Below are 23,601 nucleotides of genomic sequence, written 5' to 3' on the forward strand. Positions count from 1 at the left end.
GCAAATTTGACCTTCTCCAGCTTAATAAATCCTGCCATGTCATTGATCCAGGTCTCCACGCTTGGGGGTCTCGCATCCTTCCACTGTATCAAGATCCTCCGCCGGGCTACTAGGGACGCAAAGGCCAGCCTACCGGCCTCTTTCGCCGCCTGCACTCCCGGCTCCACCCCAACCCCAAAAATCGCGAGTCCCCAACCTGGCTTGACCCTGGATCCTACCACACTCGACACCGTCCTTGCCATCCCCTTCCAGAACTCCTCCAGTGCCGGGCATGCCCAGAACATATGGGCATGGTTCACTGGACTCCCCGAACACCTGACACACCGGTCTTCGCCCCCAAAGAACCTGCTCATCCTAGACCCGGACATGTGGGCCCGGTGCAGCACCTTGAATTGGATGAGGCTAAGCTGCGCACATGAGGAAGAGTTAACCCTCTCCAGGGCATCTGCCCATGTCCCATATTCGATCCGTTCCCCCTCCCACTTAGCCTTTAGCTCCTCTACTGACACCTCCTCCACCTCCTGCATTACCTTGTAGATATCAGATATCTTCCCATCCCAGACCCCTGAAAGCACCATGTCACTCACCCACCTCGCGGGAAGCAAAGGGAATCCCTCCACCTGCCGCCTAGCAAACGCCTTTACCTGCAGATACCTGAACATGTTCCCCGAAGGGAGCCCAAATTTCTCCTCCAACTCCCCCAGGCTCGCAAACCTCCCCTCAATGAATAGGTATAGGTCCCTCAGCTGTCTGATGCCTGCTCTGTGCCAACCCTGGAACCCCCCATCAATGTTCCCCGGGATGAACCGATGGTTCCCCCTAAGCGGAGCCTCCCTCGAGCCCCCCCCCTCCCCCCCCCCCCCCCCCCCATGTCGCCTCCACTGCCCCGGCCACCACCGGACTCATGGTATACCTCGTAGGAGGGAGTGGCAATGGCACCGTTACCAGGGCCCCCAGGCTTGTGCCTCCACAGGACGCCATCTCCAACCGTTTCCATGCTGCCCCCTCCCCCTCCATCACCCACTTGCGCACTATCGACACATTGGCCGCCCAATAATACCCCGAGAGATTGGGTAACGCCAGCCCCCCACCATCTCTACCCCGCTCCAAGAAGACCCTCTTCACCCTCGGGGTCCCATGCGCCCAAACAAAGCTCATGATGCTGCTGGTCACCCTTCTAAAAAAGGCCTTGGGGATAAAGATGGGCAAACACTGAAAAAGAAACAAGAACCTCGGGAGAACTGTCATTTTGACGGACTGCACTCTACCCGCCAGTGATAGCGGCCCCATGTCCCACCTTTTGAATTCCTCCTCCATCTGCTCCACAAGCCTGGTAAAATTAAGCTTATGGAGAGTCTCCCAACTCCTGGCCACCTGCACCCCCAGGTATCTGAAACTCTTCACTGCCCTCTTAAACGGGAGCCTCCCAATTCCTTCCTCCTGATCACCCGGGTGCACTACAAATACCTCGCTCGTGCCCAGATTCAACTTATAACCTAAGAAGCTCCCAAACTCCGCCAACAGCTCCATCACCCCCGGCATTCCCCCCTCTGGGTCCGCCACATACAACAGCAGGTCGTCCGCATACAGCGATACACGATGTTCCTCCCCACCCCGCACCAGACCCCTCCATCTCCCTGACTCCCTCAACGCCATAGCCAGAGGTTCTATCGCCAGTGCAAAAAGCAAGGAGGACAGGGGGCACCCCTGCCTGGTCCCACGATAGAGCCTGAAGTACTCTGATCTCCTTCCATTGGTAGCTACACTCGCCATCGGGGCCTCGTAGAGCAACCTCACCCATTTGATGAACCCCTCCCCGAACCCGAACCGCTCCAGCACCTCCCACATGTACCCCCTCTCAACTCTATCAAACGCCTTCTCTGCATCCAGCACCACCACTATCTCCGCCTTCCCCTCCGCCGCCGGCATCATAATAACATTTAACAATCTCCGCACATTCGTGTTAAGCTGTCTTCCCTTCCTGTCTGATCCTCGTGTATCACCCCTGGCACACATCCTCTATCCTGGTGGCCAGGATCTTCGCCAGCAACTTAGTATCCACATTGAGGAGCGAGATTGGCCTGTAGATCCACACTGCAAGGGGTCCTTATCCCGCTTTAGGATCAGAGAGATCAGTGCCCGCGACATCGTCGGGGGCAAAGCCCTCCCCTCCCATGCCTCATTGAAGGCTCGCACCAACAGGGGGCCCACCAGATCCGCATACTTTTTATAAAATTCCACCGGGAACCCATCCGGCCCCGGCGCCTTGCCTGACTGCATTTGACCAATCCCCCTGACTAGCTGCTCCAACTCTTATCGGCGCCCCCAGCACCTCTACCAGCTCCTCCTGCACCTTTTGGGAAGCGTAGCCTGTTCATGAAGCTCTCCATCCTCCCCCCCCCCCCCACCGGTGGCTCCGACCGGTACAGTTCCTTGCAAAAGTCGCTAAAGACCCCATTCACCTCTGCCCCCTTCTGCACCACATTCCCACCCTCATCCATCACTCCACCAATTTCCCTAGCTGCATCTCGCCTGCGGAGCTGATGCGCCAGCATCCTGCTCGCCTTCTCCCCATACTCATATACCGCACCTTGCGCCCTCCTCCACTGTGTCTCCGCCTTTCTGGTGGTCAGCAAGTCGAACTTGGCCAGCAAACTACGCCGTTCCCCCAGCAACCCCTCCTCCGGGGCCTCCGCGTACCTCCTATCCACATCCAGGAGCTCCCCCACCAGTCTCTTCCTCCTTTCCCTATGGGCCCGGATGGAGATCAGCTCCCCCCCCCCCCCCGGATCACTGTTTTCAGAGCCTCCCAGACCATCCCCACCCGGACCTCCCCCGTGTCGTTGGTCTCAAGATACCCCTCAATACTTCCCCGGACCCTCCTACACACCACCTCATCAGCCAGCAACCCCACATCCAGACGCCACAGCGGGCGCTGGTCCCGCGCCTCCCCCATCTCCAGATCGACCCAGTGCGGCGCATGGTCTGAGATCGCTATGGCCGAATACTTGGCACCCTGCACCTTCGGGATCAATCTCCTGCTCAGGACAAAAAAATCTATTCGGGAGTAAACCCTATGCACATGGGAGAAAAAGGAGTACTCCCGCGCTCTCGGCCTCCCAAACCTCCAGGGATCCACCCCTCCCATCTGGATCCATAAACCCCCTCAGCACCTTGGCTGCCGCCGGCCTCCAACCCGTCCTTGAACTGGACCGGTCTAGTGGGGGATCCAGCACCGTGTTAAAGTCTCCCCCCATGATCAGGCCCCCTGCCTCCAGGTCCGGAATGCGGCCCAACATACGCCTCATAAAGCCAGCATCATCCCAATTCGGGTCATACACATTTACCAGTACCACCTTCTCTCTCTGCAGCCTACCCTTCACCATAATAAATCTGCCCTCCTTGTCCGCCACCACCTCAGCCGCCTCGAACGCCACCCTCTTCCCCACCAGAATCGCCACACCCCGGTTCTTCGCGTCTAATCCTGAATGGAAAACCTGCCCCACCCACCCCTTCCTCAGACGAACCTGGTCCGCCACCTTCAAGTGGGTCTCCTGGAGCATTGTCACGTCCGCCTTCAGCCCCTTCAAATGAGAAAATACCCAAGCCCGCTTAACCGGCCCATTCAGCCCCCTCACGTTCCAGGTGATCAGCCAGATCAGAGGGCGCCCTGCCCCCCTCCCCCGCCAACTAGCCATAGCTCATCGACTGCTCGCCGCAGGCCAGTACACCTCGCCTGACCCCGTTCCCCATGACTATACCGCCTAACCCTCTACCCTCCCCCCCCCCCCCCCCCCACTCCTCTGTCACTACTTTGTCACTGTACAACTCGTCCCCACCCCTTTCACTAATGGTGCCGACATCATGCATCAGACTCTCCACTGCAGCCGTCACCCCAGCAATATTGGCCTCAGTGCCATGCATTGCTGGCGACAGCTGCAGCACCAGTAGCCTCTGGGAATCCTCCAAGCAACTATGGATCTGCTGGAGTGACACTGACATCTCCCTCTGAATGTCCCAGCCGCACCCTAACATCTCCATCAGCTCTGGGTAACCCTGTACCACAGGCTCAGCATCCAGCTGGGTCCTGGTATCCAGCTGACCTCTGGCTGCTGTCTCACTTGGGGGATTCCTGCCTCCACCTGATGTGCATCAGCAGCTGTATGGTACTCACCAGATTGCTCCCCAGAAGCCGGTCCACTAACGTGTCTCACCGAGGTGTGTGTATCTGTGCTGGTGGAGGGTGAGGATGGCAGCTGTGCTGCGACTTTAACGGTTGCATTCTCAGAACACTCCTCAGAGTTGTTCTCCTCTGAGTCATTGGAGTCAGGAGAGTGCTGCCCAGGATGGGCCACTGCCGTTGGCTAGAAGAGCTGCGGGAGAATGGACGTGTGGTCATTTGGGAGGGATGGCTCGGGTAGTAAGGCAATTACAAATCGCGTATCAAGTCCTCCAGGTGGAGCCCAGTGGTTCCTCACCTCTGCGGTGTTCGCCAGCCTCTGATTGACCACACCAGTCAACTCCAGGGCACGCTCCTTGAAGGAGGTGAGGATTCTAAAGTCTACGCCACCACCAGTCAGCTCCCTCTTACGATTATGGGAGAGCTTGTCGTGAGGAGACAGGGGACATTGTGAGCCAAATGCGTGGTTCAGTGGTGGAGGGGGGTTAATAGGTGTCTAATCATATGTGGTGCCCGGTGTTGGTCATTGATGTTCTTGCAGCACAGGAGGCCAGTCCTCCTGGTCGCACTCCCCAAGCTCACAGCTGCTGCCACCTCCTCCCTGGCAGCACTGACTGCCCTATGGTCTGACTCTCTGGGACCCTCCTGGGGAAACAGGACATCTCTCCAGCTTCCGCAGCATCTAGCAGCCTCCGCAAATCTGCGTCCCCGGATCTTGGACTGGTCTCCTGCCGTTGGCTGAGAAAGTGCTGTTCGGCCTTATTAGTTGGGGTGGGGGTTGGGGGGGGGGGGGGGGGGGGGGGGGGGGGGGGGTGGGGGTGCTGGCCAATCAGCTAGCGAGCCTTCATTTGTGATGAGGCCCATGAGGGCCTCTCAATGGACCAATTGACATTGAATTGCATTTCCTCGCTGGTCCGAGCGCCGGGCAGTTCGTGGAAATTCCCACTCGCTATCACACTGCCTCACAAACATAGAGAATCTTGACCCTCGTCTGACACTGATTGGACGATGTCCATATTACATTTTAGTTATTTAACTTTCCCTCATTTTTTCGCAAAATCCTTCTCTGATTCTCTACACCTTTGCCACAGAATTCATACTTTATACTGACCTAGTGGCATTTCTTTGATCTGCCCCTCGATGGTTATCCCTGCAAGAATTGTCGAACTTTCATGAAACTTGCTTTAACACCCTCCGTTTCCATATGAGACAAGTCCTGGGTTTGGGACATCACTTTTAAGGCTTAGTCTCCATCCTGTTGTCGGGCTTGTCAAGGCAGACAACTGTGTCAATGCTTCTCAGATCTCCCTGGTCTCAGCACTACAAAGAACACCATTTAATAGTGGGAATTTCATAATTTAAAATAATGAAATTCCATATTTTGTTTAATCTAACGTCTATTACCGTGGTACTTTTTTACTGGAAGAGCATATTTTGTCGTCTTGAGGAGAATTGAGGTTGTAACACTTTCAAATCTATTACAATTTCTTTTGTAATGTAGAAGTTCTGAATTATGAGGCCATTCAGCCTTTTGTGTCGCACAATTAGTCTCTCTCCTTTACTCTTTCGCTGCAGACCTACTGATATTTTGCATCAAGGATTTGTCAAGACTTTTTAGAAATTTATTATTGAATCTGCTTTCACCACCCTGTCAGGACAGCCGCTGCGGTGCTGAGAAATATTGGGGGGAATTTTGCATCTTCAAGTCCTTGTGTAAACAGGATAAAGAATATTATGCCACATTTTCTCGACTCGTGCCATATAGATCACGACTCTCACCCACTCCGTCAAAAGATATACCCTTTTGACCCCGGATCAGAATCTTTTTTCCCATTTCTATATAATTCCTCAGTGTTGCTCATGGTGGTTTACACCTGGGTTTCCCTGGATCATTGGGTCAGCAGTAGGGGTGGGACTTCGTCTTGGGGATAGCACTGGATTCCATCACAATCGAACACTGCAGGTTTAACCTGAACCGAAATTCTGGAAAGACCTTGGGCTGAATTCTCTGCAGCTCCGTGTTGAGATAGCGAAACACGATTGGCTTTGACGCTAGTTTCACGCCAATTTCCAATTCTCCAGACCCCCCAGCACGACGGAATAATGGTGCCCGCCGAATCGTATTGGGTGCCCCGACGACCGATTTCCCCGGGGCCCGAGCGAAATCTGTGGCCCAATGGACCAAAGTCTCTGGTGTGATTTTTAACCACCTATAAAATCGTGATACGAGTGTACTGGCTGAGGTGGATGAGGAAGGAGGTAGGGGTTGGCATGGAGGGGACTGCAGGTTCCCATAATGGACACCGGCTGTGGTTCCTGCGGGGGAGGGGGCTGCACTGCCAGGATCAGGGGAGGGGGGGGAAGAGACTGGCCCAGCAGTTGGGAGTCCCCGACATGACAGGGTGGTGCTCCAGCAACGGGCACCATTACGGTGACCATCTTGTTGGACATCCACCCTGGGCACTGAGTGAATGCAGGGTTAATGTCTGTATGGGTGGGTGCCGCCCCCTATCCACCACCCCCCCCCCCCCCCCAACTGCGACACCCACGAGGGTACCACCCAGGCCCACATCGACTGCAGCCCCCAGTGAGGGCAGTGCCATCAAACGGTGACCCTGGCAGCAGAGAGTGCCAGGAGTGGGGGCACCAACGGGGTGGGGGACAATGCGTGGCTGGAGCACAAGGTGCCAACCAGGGCCACCATGTAGCCAATGGCACCTGGTTGTGCATGCGCCATAGATACATAGAAGATAGCGCCATAGATACTTAGATACATAGAAGATAGGAGGAGGCCTTTTGTCCCTTCAAGCCTGCTCTGCCATTCATCACGATCATGGCTGATTATCCAACTCAATAGCCTAATCCTGCTTTCTCCCCATAGCCTCTGATCCCATTCTCCCCAAGGGCTATATCCAGCCGCCTCTTGAGTATATTTAAAGTTTTTGCATCAACTACTTCCTGTGGTAATGAATTCCACAGGCTCACCACTATTTGTGTGCAGAAATGTCTCCTTATCTCTGTCCGAAATGGTTTACCCTGAATCCTCAGACTGTGACCCCTGGTTCTGGACACACCCATCATTGGTAACATCTTACCTGCATCTACCCTGTCTCGTCCTGTTAGAATTTTATAATTCTGAGATACCCCCTCATTCTTCTGAACTCCAGCGAGAACAATCCTAACCTAGTCAATCTCTCCTCATATGACAGTCCCGCCATCCTGGAATCAGTCTGGTAAACCTTTGCTGCACTCCCTCGAGAGCAAGAACATCCTTCCTCAGAGAAGGAGACCAAAACTGCATAACACAGTGTGGCTTCACCAAGGGCCCAGTACAATTGCAGCAACACATCCCTGCTTTTATACTCAAAGCTTCTTGCAATGAAGGCCAACATAGCATTTGCCTTCTTTACCTTCTGCTGCACCTGCATGCTTGCCTTCAGCGAATGGTGCACAAGGACACCCAGGTCCCACTGCACACTCCCCTCTCCCAATTTACAACCATCTACAACCATCAGGTAGTAATCTGCCTTCCTGTTTTTGCTTCCAAAGTGAATAACCTCACACTTATCCAAATTATACTGCATCTGCCATTGGTTTGCCCACTCGCCCAACCTGTCCAGATATTGCTGTAGGATCCCTGCATCCTCGTCATAATTCACCCTCCCACCTAATTTGGTATCATCTGCAAATTTAGAGTTGTTACATTTTGTTCCCTCAACCAAATTATTAATATATATTGTGAATAGCTGGGGTCCCAGCATCGATCTCTCTGGTACCCCACTGGTTACTGCCTGTCAATTTGAAAAGGACCCATTAATTCCTGCTCTTTGTTTCCTCTCTGCCACTCCGTTTTCTATCCACTTCAAAACATTTCTCCCAATCCCATGTGGTTTAATTTTGCACAATAATCTCTGATGCAGGACTTTGTCAAACGCCTTCTGAAAGTCCAAATATAGCGCATCGACTGGCTCCCCCTTGTTGATTGTACTGGTTACCTCTTCAAAAGTAACATTGTGGATAACACAATCGCTTCACAGCTCCAGGGTCCCAGGTTCGATTCCGGCTTGGGTCACTGTCTAGTGCGGAGTCTGCACATCCTCCCCGTGTGTGCGTGGGTTTCCTCCGGGTGCTCCGGTTTCCTCCCACAGTCCAAAGATGTGCAGGTTAGGTGGATTGGCCATGATAAATTGCCCTTAGTGTCCAAAATTGCCCTTAGTGTTGGGTGGGGTTACTGGGTTATGGGGATAGCGTGGAGTTGTTGACCTTGGGTAGGGTGCTCTTTCCAAGAGCCGGTGCAGACTCGATGGGTTGAATGGCCTCCTTCTGCACTGTAAATTCTATGATTCTATGAAAAGAATTTCAACAGATTTGTCAAGCATGATTTTCCATTGGTAAATCTATGCTGACTCTGACTGATCCTGCCACTGCTTTCTAAATTTTCCCCACTACTAATGTTAGGCTTACTGGTCCATAATTCCCCGCTTTCTCTGTACTTCCTTTTTTGAATATTGGAGTGACATGAGCTAGCCTCCAATCTGCAGGGACAGTTTCAGAGTCTATAGAATCCCAGAAGTTGACCACCGATGCATCCACTATTTCCAGAGCCACCTTCTTAAGCACTCTGGGATGCAGATTCTCAGGCCCTGGGGATTTATCCGCCTTCAATCCCATCATTTTTCCCAGCACCATTTCTCTCTGCTAATGTTGATCTCGCTCTGTTATTCCCTCTCACTAAACCTTTCATTGTCCAACATTTCTGGGATCTGATTTGTGTCCTCATTTGTGAAGACAGAACCAAATTATGTATTTAGTTGCTCAGCCATTTCTTTGTCCTTTATTATGCATTCCCCTGTTTCTGTCTGTAGTGGGCCTTCATTTCTCTTTACCAATCTCTTTCACTTCACATATCTGTAGAAACTCTTAGTGTCAGTCTTTAAGTTCATTGCAAGCTTCCTTTTGTACTGTACTTTCCCCTTCTTAATCAATCCCTCCATCCTTCTTTGCTGAATTCTAAACTGCCCCCAATCCTCAGACCTATTAATTTTTCTTGGCCAATCTGTATGCTTCTTCCTTGTATCGGATACTATTTCTAATTTCCTTTGTAGGCCATGGATTTGCCCTCTTACCTGCTTTGCTTTTGTGCCAGACAGGAATGAGCAGTTGCTGTAGTTCCTCCATGCGTTCCTTGAATGTTTGCCATTGTCTATCCACTGTCATCACTAAGTAACTCTCCCCGATCTATCAAGGCCAACTCACACCTCATATCCTCAGTTTCCTTTATTAAGATTCAGCACTGTGGCGGTATCCACCTATATTAAAGGCTGATCAGAACTGATTTTATATTAAATCATGTATTCACTTTATATTAGAAGCTGATCAGAGCTGATGCTATATTAAATCATGTATTTAACCCTATATTAAAAACTGATGATTGAGTCCATTATCAATGTAAACCATTACTTATCGCAATAATGTTTTTCAATATGTATTATCTTGTGTAAGAGTCCAGATGCAGTGAACTCATTAGGTCTAGTGGCCTTACCACTAAGGGAGGTTATTGCTTGTCTAGTGGCCTGAGGGAGGTTATTGCTTGTCTAGTGGCCATGCTACTAAGGGAGGTTATTGCCTGTCTAGTGGCCATGCTACTAAGGGAGGCTACTGCTTGGCAAGAGACCCTGCCAAGAAGGGAGGTTGGTGTTTTTCTGGAGATAGCTACCGGAGGTATCAACCTTGTATCTTTAGAAACAGGTGCCCTGATAGGCCTCCCTGAAATTAAGGCCTTGCCAACCAAGAGAGAGACTGTTCTTTGTCTCGAAATAACTGTGGGGAGTTAACTTGTTTTTTGGAAAAAGGGACTGTGCTAAAACTCCCCTCGAACTTCCTAGCTTTCCCTGAGTGTAAAAACAATATAAATATTCAAGAAAATCTGTGAAAGTTAGTTTGATATGCCCAACCCATGTGAAGATTAAATTCACCCATGATCATCGATATTCCCTTATTATATGCATCTCTAATGTCTTGTTATGGCCACTCCCAACCTCACCAGTCCAGTTTGGGGGTCTATATATGGTGCCCACTAATGTTTTTTTGCCCCTTGTTATTTCTCAACTCTCCCCATACAGATTCCACATTGTCAGAGCTAATATCCCTTCTCAATATTGTGTTAATTTCCTCTTTAACCAGCAGTGCCACGTCGCCACTTTTTCTTTTATGCCTATCCTTCCTAAATACTGAGAACCCTGGGACATTCAGTTCCCATCCCTCTTCATCCTGCAGCCATGTCTCCGTAATCCCAATTATATCATACCCATTTATATCTATCTGGGCGATTTAGTTCATCCACTTTATTGCAAATGCCCTGTGCATTAAGGCACCGAGCCTTTAAGTTGGTCTCTCCCAATATTTTTGTACTGCCCTGTTTGAATTTTGTCCTTCGTGTCTTCACCTATCACTTTTCTTATTCACTTTCTGATGCAGAGGTTGGAGACGCTCCACCAAGTGAGAAGCCCCTGTCCTTGCTCCCTCCTCTTTTGTATAAGCCCCCCCCCCCCCCCCCCCCCCCCCCCCCCCGGCATATTAGTTTAAACCCTCCCCAACCGCTCTGGCAAATAGCCCCCGAGGACATCAGTTCCAGTTTGTACAGGTCCCACCTCCCCAGAACCGGTCCTAATGCCCCAGGATAACCTTGTGTCTGTCCCCTCGCCCCCTGCAGATGACATTTTTGGGTACCATCCAGCGATGTTGGCTGCTGTGTGTGGGGGAGGGGGGGCTGTCCTGCAAGCAGAGGGGCAGGTCGCAGCCATCCAGGATGGAGGGCCATCTGCCTGACCAGCTGAGGAGGTGATGGTGCCAAGGAGCATCCCCCCCCCCCCCAGTGTACCAGAACCACATGTCTTTTGAGGAACTCCCGGACTGGGCATGCAGGAGGAGGCTGCGGATGAGCCGAGGAACCGTCTCTTATATTTGCCACATGATGGAACACCTGGCACTGCTTGGGAGTGGCTGAGGACACCCGATACTGGCGGCCGTCAAGGTGACGGTCACCCTCCTTCCACGCCACGGGGACGTTTGCTGCCATTGGCTTGCTGCCATTGGCAGGATGCCCATGGTCCAGGGGGTAATTGATGGGGTCCACGTTGCCGCCCTACGTGCACTGGCGGATGACAGGCCGATTGTTCACAAACAGGAAAGGGTGGCACTCCATGAGTGTTCAGGTGGACTGTGACCATCAGATGAAGATTCTGCATGTCTGCGCCCGGTATCCGGGCAGTGTGCATGACTAGTTTTATCTTGGCTCAATCATTTATCGTGCATGTTCGAGGGACACCCCCTCCCCGACTGCAGGGCTGGTTGCTGGGTGACAAGGGTTACCTGTTACAGTCGTGGCTGATGATGCCTATAGGGAGGCCACAGAGTGATGCGGAGAACCGCTACAATGAGGGCCATTGTGCGACCAGGGGTGTGGTGGAGAGTACCTTCGGGGTGCTGAAAATATGCGTCAGGTGCCTGGACCGCTTTGGAGGGGCCCTCCAGTATGAGTGGAGGAGGATCGGCCGCATCATGGTGGTCTGATGTGTCCTCCACAACTTTGCGCAGCAGAGGGGCGATGTGCTGGAGGAGGAGCAAGGACAGGCCTCATCAGACGAGGAGGAGGAGGAGAGGGACAATGGGCGGGACATGGAGGCTGGATATGCACAGGAGGCTGCACTATGCCACAGGCAGGGTCAGTGAGCACAGGACTCCTTGGTCACCGCACATTTCACCAACCAAGGGGGGGGGGGGGGGTTGCTGGGCAGGAGCACCGACACCACAATACCACACCCCTTCACCACCGAACACACACGCCTCCCCCACCACTTGAACCACACGCATGCACACCACCCCTCCATTATATATACACCTGCGGCACAACCAGTTGGGGGCACTGAGTTGCCAGTGAAAGTGGGTCTGGTTCATGGGATGGAGGATGATAGCCTGCTCTGCAATGGGCTCAGAGCTCCACATCGCTCAATGTCTGACTCATGCCCACAGTAGCACCTGCCACATTGATCCCTGAATGCGAGCTGGACACCCCATCACATGGCCCCGGTCACATGCTGGGGACGGGTGATGGGGGGGCTGCATGGCGCACCCACTGGGCCTCTCTCTTCCACCACCCACCCATCAGACGGAGCACAGAGGCAGCTTTCATCGGTGATAACAAGTGCCTTAGCCCCTGAACCTGTGCCAACTTAACTGTTTATCTTTCTGGCATTATGGACCCTATCACTACATCTAGGTGGTTCATCAGACACAACAGCAGGAGTGGAGGTGGACTGCTGTGACTCCTACCCTGTGATGAGGGTGCCATTGGCGCATGTTTCCTGGGGCGGCCAGGCTTCCTCTCTGGTATTCCAGCCAATGTGCTGCCACCCTGTTCTGCCTGCTGCCCACCAGATGCACCAGGGACAGGAGTCGAGTGGGCAGCCATCTCCTGGGCCATGCCCCCGCCAGCACATAGCTCCAGGCCTTGCATAACCTGACCCATGTCCGACACCTTCTCCACTAGTGCCTTAACAGCGGGCGCCAGCACCACACCCTGCTCCTGCAGGCAGTTGGCCTCCTCTACCTGCGTCTGCAGGTGCTGGAAGCCGACCATCATTCCCTTCTCTGATCCCTGGGTCTCTGATTGTACCTGATCTCTGGGTGGGCCAGGAACACGGGACCCATCTGGGCAGCAGCTGGTTGCTGGCTGGGCTGACATCTGACTGTCCGGCTCCTCGGCTGCTCCTACCTCCAGAACGGCTGTGTGGTGCGCACCAGTGAGTGTCCAAGAAGCCTCCTCACTAAAGAGCCCAGCCGAGGTGATAGTCTCTGAGATGGTGCCTCTCACCTGCGGCACAACCAGTTGGGGGCAACTGGTTGTGCCACTGGTAGGAGACAGCAGTGACGGAAAGTCTATTTTATCATTGGACCCAAAGTCCAGGGTATCCTGTGTAGAGGTGTGCGCCTGTCCCCTGTCTGCACCTTGACCAGGCTGCCCTCCCCGTCCGGTGCTTGGGTCCCTTGGGAGAACTGGCCCTGGCTGATGGCGGGGGCATCGGATGGGCCGGGACCATCGCCGGCTGGTCCTGCAAGACGCAAAAAAAAGCATTTATAGTTAGACAGACTGACGGGGGTGAGGGGTTGGGGGGGTGTGAAGGGGTGGGTTCACGACGTGTTGAGGGGCCGCAGGCAGGCAGGGGCTTTTCACTTGGTGGCACGTCTCCGACCTCCGCATCAGAAACCTCCCGGTTCGCCAACAATGTCCAGTTCCCTTGCTCGGGCACGGTCCTGCTCGGCCATGGTGAGAGGACACAGTTCTGGTGGTGGTTCTCCGGTCTTCTCTCGCTCCCGCCAGTTATGCGATGACTTCTCCTGGGGAGGGCAGACAAACAACAACAGTGTTAGATGGTCCGGCGCATGCAGCCCAGGGGTTGGGCCTCTGATGGCATCAGTGCACATGGCACCCTGCCATTGGGGCTGGCATAGACAGGTGCAGCCATGTGGGTCAGGGCGGGGGTGGGGCGGATCACAGGTGGGGTGTAGGGTGCTGGGTACTCGTCCTGGTTGCCCTGAGGAGGTCGTGCAGCATTTTTCGGCACTGGTCACTGGTTCGATGGCGCTGACAGACTTGGCAACCTCTGCCCAGGCACGGCAATCGATGGCTCCTGCGTCCTGGTCCAGGGTACAACACCTGCTGCCTCCTCTCCTCCACAGCGTCCAGGAGGGTGTACAACTCTCCAACCCCAAATCGTGGTGCTTCTTGTCTGTCAGTCGTCTTGCCTGCGATGCTGGTTGAGGGGGGGAGAGAATGGTTATTAGCAACCACGGTGTCGCGTCAATGATGCAACCCGCACATTGCGCCTGTGCTAGCCTCTTGTGGGCTGTTGAATAGGGTTGTTGAATAGGGTATTATACTCCATGGTATTCACAACGGAGTCAACACTAAGCAGCATTTTCAGAGAATTCAGCCTCTTGGGTCTGGCAGCATCTGTGGAGAGGAAAACCGTTAATGTTTCTATGATGACTCTTCAAAGAGGGGGATGGAGAAGAGAGATAGGTGGGGCTCGGGAGAGACTGACTAAGTGTCAATAGTTTGGGAGAAAGAAAATAGAGTTCAGTTGTTAAACAAGTCCACAAGGCTGTAGTGTGGCTAATCTGTCGATGAGGTGCTGTTCATGCAGTTTGCATGAACAGAGTTAAAATGACACATAACATCACACTCTCATGCTTGGGGGACAAGCAAAGGTTTCCTGCAAAAGTGGTCACCCAGTCTATATTTGGTGCCCCCAGGGTAGAGGAAATTGCACTGGGAGAAGCAAATACAGTAGACTAAATTGGCAGAGCATTTAATGCTGCCTCACCTGAAAGTTCTTTGGGGCCTTGGACAGTAAGCAGGGAGGTGGTAATAGCGAAAGTTACACTTGCGTTTGCAAGGGAACGTGATGCAATTTTGGGGATTATGAAATGGATCAGGATCTTCAGGTTGATTGATGGGACACGTCCCCCGATGGGCACTGGCTTACCAGTTGGAAGGGCTTCCACTCCAAATGCACAGTTGTGCAACCACCAGCTACATATCATGCATCTCTGTGCCAGGAAGTGCACATGACGCCTAAATCCTGGGCACTCATCAGCTCCCAATACCTTTTTGAGGTACTCTCATGGGAATGAGTCGGTAAGAAGCACTCTACACTCTAAACTGTTTGATCTTTGGAGCAGACCATCTTTTTAACACCAGTGGGAGAAAGTCGCTGAGCTCATCATGCACTTCTCCACTGAAGAAAGGAAATGATCAATTTTTAGATAGTTAATCAGCCTATTTTGGCTGGACACAATCCAATCCTAACAAGCTTGGAGAATAGAAGCAGGAGGAGGCCATTTGGCCCTTTGAGCCTGCTCCATATGATTATGGCAGATCGTTCCAGTTTAATACCCTGATCCCACCACAGAAACCATTATAGACTGCATATATTACTTGACGATCCAATGAAATTAGTTACTAGGCATGATGGGCTGCGTGATCAGCTCATGGACATGGAGGCTGTTGCCTTTTCTAAACCACAGTGTATCTTAACTCTTATTCGGTGGACTGAGACTCCGTTTATAAAACAGAACATGATTTATTCACGCACACATGGTTATGGTTATTCAATCACACACACTCAATCATAGGTTACACTATATAGAACATAGAACAGTACAGCACAGAACAGGCCCTTCGGCCCTCAATGTTGTGCCGAGCCATGATCACCCTACTCAAACCCACGTATCCACCCTATACCCGTAACCCAACAACCCCCCCCCTTAACCTTACTTTCATTAGGACACTACGGGCAATTTAGCATGGCCAATCCACCTAACCCGCACATCTTTGGACTGTGGGAGGAAACCGGAGCACCCGGAGGAAACCCACGCACACAGGGGGAGGACGTGCAGACTCCACACAGACAGTGACCCAGCCGGGAATCGAACCTGGGACCCTGGAGCTGTGAAGCATTTATGCTAACCACCATGCTACCCTGCTGCCCCCAGTATACACCAGTAGTTCCAAGATCCTAACTTAGCTTGGCAGTGACTGACGAGCACTAGGCAGATACAAGCCTGTTATTTTTAGTTCCGGTCTTTGTAGTTCTCTGTTAGTTGGTTATCAATCTAATTTTCTTCTGGCTCTGGTCTTCCTTACGTTGGTAGTGTGGATGGTCTGCTTCGTCGGCTGGTGGAAGTCACCGTTGTTGGTTATTGCTGCTCAAGAGGAGAATGAATCCCTGCAGTAACTCTTATGCTGTTTGAATTTTGTTACTCTTGGTGGGCGGTCTCTGGGTCATTTGTCCAATCAATCGATCAGGGCTCGATAACCTGATCGATTCCAATCAGGAGCTGCCTCATCAATTTTGGGTGGGCACTCAGTGGCCATACTTGAAGGTGCTGGAAACATGTAGGCCTTTCCAAATAAGGAAGTTAGGTGCTGTTGTGTTTGGTAAAGAATTGTGATTAACAAGACAGCTCTATTGATCCTGTTGGTGGCCTGGAGATATCCCTTTATTTATGTTACTCGCATCAAGCTGTGAATTTGTTTGAAGTCTGAAAAGCCTTTTCCTGTAGCTTTATTTGATCTACCTGCAACCTGCTTCTTCACACCATTGACCACTTTTCCCAGTTTCCCTTGCTGCATGCCATTTTAACTGGCTACAAGCCCCCCTCGTGATGTTTAAGCTTTGATGTGGAGATGCCGGCATAGGACAGGGTGGGCACACTGAGAAGTCTCAACACCAGGTTACAGTTGAACAGGTTTATTTGAAATCACAAGCTTACTGCTCCATCAGATGAAGTGGAGCATACATAAGCACAGAAAGTCTTTACAGGTACAAACAGTGTGTGGAGTGAGGGATAGTCACATAAGAACACAAGAACTAGGAGCAGGAGTAGGCCATCTGGTTCCTTAAGTCTGCTCCGATCTTTGTGTGAACTCGGCTCCACTTACCCTGCTCGGCAGAACCTATTCCTTTACTGTTCTCTTGTGAGACAACCTTTAAGAAATGGGTGTTCATCGGATGGCTGCAGTGATGTCAGTGTGGGTGGAGCTGAGCTGTCTCTCTGTCTCTCTCTCTCTCTCTGTCTGTCTGTCTCTCTCTCTCTCTCTGTGGAGCTGTCTCTCTCTGCCTGTCTCTCTCTCTCTCTCTCTGTGGAGCTGGGCTGTCTCTCTCTGTGTCTCTCTCTCTCTCTCTCTCTCTCTCTCAAATAATACCTGTTTCTGTGGAGAAGTTAAACCTGGTGTCTTTCTGTAAAAAGGTATATGTTTTTTGTCTTAGGATGTTGCGAGGAAAGATTAAGAGTTACTTAGAGTACTGTATTCTTTGGGGGATTTATTGGTGTTAAGTAAGATGTTTACTGTGGGTTTATAAAGTGTTAACTGGTTTCATAAATAAACATTGTTTTAATTTAAAAGTACTGTTATATATCTGTTGCATCACACCTGTAAAGTAGGCCTGTGTGTTCGCCATAACGACAATCTATTAATAGTTGTGGGTCAGGTGAACTCACTGATACACTTCGGGGTTCTCTTAACCCTGGCCCATAACACTGTTCAAAAATATATCTACCTTTTTTTGCCGAAACATTTAACAAGGTAGCCTCCACTACTTCACGGAAGGGAATTTCTCCTTCAATTAGGTCCGAAATCTGCTCCCCTTATTTTGAGGCTATTCCCCCTAATTCTAGTCTGATGTGAAGGTGCTGGCATTGGACTGGGGTGAGCACAGTAAGAAGTCTTGCAACACCAGAAGTTCAACGGTTTTATTTGGAATCACTAGCTTTCGAGGTGTAGCTCATTCATCAGATGAGTGAAGAGCTAGATTACACAAACACAGCGCGTGTGATGCAAGATGATACTTTGAATGCGAGTCTTTGCAGGTAATTAGGTCTTTACAGATCCAGATGGTGCGACTGGAGAGAGAGATAATCCTAGGTTAAAGAGGTGTAAATTGTCTCAAGCCGGACAATTGGTAGGATGTCGCAAGCCAAGGCCAGATCGTGGGGGGGTTAAATGTCGTGAGCCATGAATCCAAGATCCCGATTTTTGAGACCGGACTTGTGCATATGGAACTTGGCTGTCGGTTTCTGCTCGGTGGTTCTATGTTGTCGTGCATGCTGAAGGTCGCCTTAGAGAACGCTTACCCAAAGATCAGAGGCTGAATGCCCTTGACTGCTGAAGTGTTCCCTGATTGGAAGAGAACATTCCTGTCTGATTGTCACACGATGTCCGATCACCTGTTGTCGCAGCGTCTGCATGGTCTCGGCAATATACCACTTTCCTGCAGAGGTAGACAACATTGGCTGAGTCGCATGAGTATGTACCGTGTACCTGGTGGGTGGTTTTCTCACGTGTAATGGCGGTACCCACGTCAATGATGTGGCACGTCTTGCAGAGGTTGCCGTGGCAGGGTTGTGTGGTGTTGTAGTCGCTGTTCTCCTGAAGACTGGATAGTTTGCTGCAAACAATGATCTGTTTGAGGTTGCGCGGTTGTTTGAAGGCAAGTTGAGGATGTGGGGATGGCCTTTGCAAGATGTTTGTCTTCATCGATGACGTGTTGAAGGCTCTGAAGAAGATGTCTTAGTTTCTCCGCTCCAGGGGAATACTGGACGACAAAGGGTACTCTGTTTGTTGTGTCCCGTGTATACAGAGGGCTTGTCTATTGGGGATGACTACTTTAATGTGTGTGTGGTGGAAGCTGGAGAAGTGGAGCATCGTGAGGCTATCCATGAACATAGGTAAAGCAAAGTGCTAAAGTGACCATCCTTATGGAGATGTGTGTCTAAGGAGGCAACCGATTCTGGAGAGTAGTCCATGGTGAGTCTGATGGTGGGATGGAACTTATTAATGTTATTTGTGCAGTAGTGTCATTTGTGTAAGTCATTTCAGTGATTCTTTGCCGTGGGTGTCATTGATGAAGATCCTGTGCGATGAAGAGGTCTTGTTCAAACTTGTGCATGAAGATGTTGGCGTATTGAGGTGTGAATTTGGTCCCCATGGTTGTTCCGTATGTCTGGATGAAGAACTTGTTCTCAAACGTGAAGATGTTTTGATCCAGGATGAAGCGGATGAGTTGTAGAATTGCGCCTAGAGATTGGCAGTTGTCGGTGTTATGGAGGCTGTTGCAGCAATGCTGTCATCATGGGGGATGCTGGTGTTGAATGCCAAGATGTCCACTGTGGTGAGGAATGTTCTTGGTTCAGCTGATAAATGGCTGCTGAGTTTCTATAAGAAGTCTGTAGTGACGAGGAATGTTCCTACTTCAGCTGATCCATAGCTGCTGATTTTCTATAAGAATACCGTCGTGTCACGACAGAAGCTGGGGGTTCCTTACACAATGGGTTTCAAGATGCCCTCGATGTATCCAGAGGTTCTCCCACAGGGTCCCACTGCCGAATAAGATACGGTCGCCTGGTGTGTTGACTGTGTATTTTCAGGAGGCAGTAGAGATCTCCAATGCAGGGAGTACGTGGGATGAGAGCATGTAGGTGCTCTGAACATCTGGATCAGAGGTCATGATGAGTCGGAGTTGGCAGATGTGTTCTTTGGTCAGATCTGCAGGTAACTGTCTGTAGTGATCCTGAACATAATACAGTACAGCACAGAACAGGCCCTTCGGCTCTCGATGTTGTGCCGAGCATTGTTCGAAATCAAGATCAAGCTATCCCACTCCGTCATTCTGGTGTGCTCCACGTGCCTATCCAATAACCACTGGAAAGTTCCTAAAGTGTCTGACTCCACTATCACAGCAGGCTGTCCATTCCACACCCTAACCACTGATTAAAGAACCTAACTCGGACATCCCTCCTATATCTCCCACCCTGAATCTTATAGTTATGTCCCCTTGTAACAGCTACATCCACTCGAGGAAATAGTCTCTGAAAGTCCACTCTATCTATCCCCCTCATCATCTTCTAAACCTCGATGAAATCACCTCTCATCCTCCTCCGCTCCAAAGAGAAATGCCCTAGCTCTCTCAATCTTTCCTCATAAGACCTATCCTGCAAACCAGGCAGCATCCTGGTAAATCTCCTTTGCACCCTTTCCAAATGTGGTCTCACAAGGGTCATGTATAGTTGCAGCATAACACCACGGCTCTTAAACTCAAGCCCCCTGTTAATAAACGCTAACACACTATCTGCCTTCTTCACAGCTCTGTCCACTTGAGTGCCAACCTTCAGAGATCTGTGGACGTGAACCCCAAGATCTCTCTGTTCCTCCACATTCTTCAGAACCCTGCCGTTGACCCTGTAATCTGCATTCAAATTTTTTCTACCAAAAATTAATCACCTCGCACTTATCAGGGTTAAATTCCATCTGCCTTTTTTTTGCCCCAGCTCTGCATCCTATCAATGTCTCTTTGCAGCCTACAACAGCCCTCCACCTCATCCACTACTCCACCAATCTTGGTGTCATCAGCAAATTTACTGACCCACCCTTCAGCCCCCTCCTCCAAATCAGTGATACAAATCACAAATAGCAGAGGACCAAGCATTGATCCCTGTGGTACACCGCTGGTAACTGATCTCCAGTCTAAAACATTTCCATCCACCACCACCCTCTGTCTTCCATGTAATAGCCAGTTACTTATCCAATTGCCCAAATTTCCCTCTATCCCACACCTCCTTACTTTCTTCATGAGCCAACCATGGGGAACCTTATCAAATGCATTACTAAAATCCATGTATACGACATTAACTGCTCTCCTTCATCAACACACTTAGTTACCTCCTCAAAGAATTCAATCAAATTTGTGAGGAAAGACTTCCTTCACAAATCCGTGTTGACTATCCCGGATTAAGCTGCATCTTTCCAAATGGTCATAAATCCTATCCTTCAGGAACTTTTCCATTAACTTACTGACCACCGAAGTAAGACTAACTGGCCTATAATTACAAGGGTCATTCCTATTCCCTTTCTTGAACAGAGAAACAACATTCGCCACTCTCCAGTCCTCTGGCACTATCCCCATAGACGGTGAGGACCCAAAGATCAAAGCCAAAGGCTCTGCAATCTCATCCCTTGCCTCCCAAAGAATCCTTGGATATATCCCATCTGGCCCAGGGGACTTGTCGATCCTCAGGTTTTTCAAAATTGCTAATACATCCTCCCTCAGAACATCTACCTCCTCCAGCCTACCCACCTGTATCACACTCCCATCCTCAAAAACATGGCCCCTCTCCTTGGTGAACACTGAAAAAAAGTATTCATTCAACGCCTCTCCTATTTCTTCTGACTCCATGCACAAGTTCCCACTACTGTCCTTGACCGGCCCTAACCTCACCCTGGTAATTCTTTTATTTCTCACGAGAGTAAAAAGCCTTGGGGTTTTCCTTGATCCGACCCGCCAAGGACTTCTCATGCCCCCTCCTGGCTCTCCTAAGCCCTTTTTTTTTTAGCTCATTCCTTGCTACCTTGTAACCCTCAAGCCACCCAACTGAACATGGTTTTCTCATCCTTACATATGCTTCCTTTTTTCTTTTGACAAGACATTCAACGTCTTTTGTGAACCATAGTTCCCTCACACTGCCATATCCTCCCTGCCTGACAAGGACATACCTATCATGGACACACAGTATTTGTTCCTTGAACAAGCTCCACTTTTTATTTGTGCCTTTCCCTGACAGTTTCTGTTCCCATCTTATGCTCCCTAATTCTTGTCTAATCGCATCATAATTACCCCTCCCCTAGTTATATACCTTGCCCTGCCGTTTTGCCCTATCCCTCTCCATTGCAATAGTGAAAGACACCGAATTGTGGTCACTATCTCCAAAGTGCTCTCCCACAAACAAATCTAACACTTGGCCCGGCTCATTACCCAGTATTAAATCCAATGTGCCCCCCCCCCCCCCCCTCTTGTCGGCCTCTCCACATATTGTGTCAGGAAACCCTCCTGCACACACTGTACAAAAACTGCCCCATCCGAACTGTTCGACCTATAGAGGTTCCAATCAATATTTGGAAAGTTAAAGTCACCCATGACAACTACCCTGAGATCTCCACACCTAGCCATAATCTGTTTTGCAATTTCTTCCTCCACATCTCTATACTATTTGGGGGCCTATAGAAAACCCCTAACAATGTGACCGCTCCTTTCCTATTTCTAACTTTGGCCCATATTACCTCAGGCAGATCCCCTTCGAACTGCCTTTCTGCAGCCATTAAACTATCCTGGATTGATAATGCTACTCCTCCACCTCTTTTACCATCTTCCCTACCCTTGCTGAAACATCTATACCCTGGAACTTCCAACAACCATTCCTGTCCGTGTTCTAACCATGTCTCCATAATGGCCACAACATCGTAGTCCCAAGTACCAATCCATGCTCCAAGTTCACCTACCTTACTCTGGATGCTCCTTGCATTGAAGTAGACACACTTCAACCCATCTTTCTGTCTGTCTGTACACTCCTGAAACCTTGATACCCTCCTCAGTACCTCCCTACTCTCAACACTGGCTTCTGGACTACAGCTTGTTTTCCCATCCCCCTGACAAATTAGTTTAAAACCCCGCCTGAAGAACCGTAGCAAATTTCCCTATCAGGATATTGGTGCCCCTCTGGTTCAGGTGCAAACCGTCCTGTCAGTACAGGTCCCACCTTCCCCAGAATGTGCTCTAATTATCCACGTACCTGAAACCCTCCCTCCTACACCATCCATTGTAGGAGTTTGTGTTTATCTGTGTTTATCTGCACTCTCTCCCTGTTCCTCACCTCGCTAGCACGTGGCACCGGCAACAAACCAGAGATGACAGCATGGTTTCTCCTGGCTCTCAGCTTCCACCCTAGCTCCCTAAATTCCTATTTTAAATCCCCATCCCTTCTCTTACCGAGGTCGTTGGTACCGATGTGTACCACGACGTTTGACTTTTTTTTCCTCTTTTCCCCCCCCCCCCCCCCCCCCCCCCCCCCCCCCCCCCCCCTCCCAGACTTGGCACCCGGGAGGCAACATACCATCCGTGAGTCTCTTTCGCTGCCACAGAACCGTCTATCTGTCACTCGAACTATCGAGTCCCCAATAACTATTGCTCTCCTGCTTACCCTCCTGAGCCACTGGGATGGACTCGGTGCTGGAGATCCGTTCACCATGGCTTACCCCTGGTAGGTCGTCCCCCTCAACAGTATCCAAAGCGGTATACTTTTTACTGAGGGGAACAACCACAGAGGATCTCTGCACTGACTGCTTCCTCCAAGCCCCTCTCACCGTCACCCATCTATCTTGATTCTTCAGAGTAACTACATCCCTGAAGCTACTATCTATGACCACCTCTACCTCCCGAATGATCCGAAGTTCATCCAGCTCCAGTTCCCTAATGCGGCTTCTGAGGAGCTGGAGAGAGTTGTTGAGTTGTCGGTATACCTCTTTGCAGTAGTCCATTCTGTTCAGTATGATGGTTTCCCCTCCTTTTTCTGTTGGTTTGTTGACAATGTTGTGGTTGGTCTTGACAGTGTGGATGGTGTTGCGTTGTGCTTGGGTCGCGTTTGGGGCTGTCTTGTGAATGCGACAACCTCCCTGAATCTATCCTATCTATTCCCTTCATAATTGTATTTTTCTATAAGATCACCCTTATTCTTCTAGATTCCAATGAGTATAGTCCCAGTGTACTCGGTCTCTCCTCAAACTAATCCCCTCGACTCCAGAATCAACCAAGAAAATCTCGTCTGCACCCCCTCCAGTGCCAGTACATCCTTTCTCAAGTAAGGAGATCAAAACTGGACACACAACTCCAGGTGTGGCCCCACCAGCACCCCATACAGTTGCAACATAATCTCCTGTTTTTAAACTCCATCCCTCCAGCAATGTAAGACAAAATTCAATTTCCCTTAATTACTTGCACCTGCAAACAAACTTTGTGATTCACGCACAA

The sequence above is a fragment of the Scyliorhinus canicula genome, chromosome 19, assembly GCF_902713615.1.
Source record: "Scyliorhinus canicula chromosome 19, sScyCan1.1, whole genome shotgun sequence".
Classification (NCBI taxonomy): Eukaryota; Metazoa; Chordata; class Chondrichthyes; order Carcharhiniformes; family Scyliorhinidae; genus Scyliorhinus; species Scyliorhinus canicula.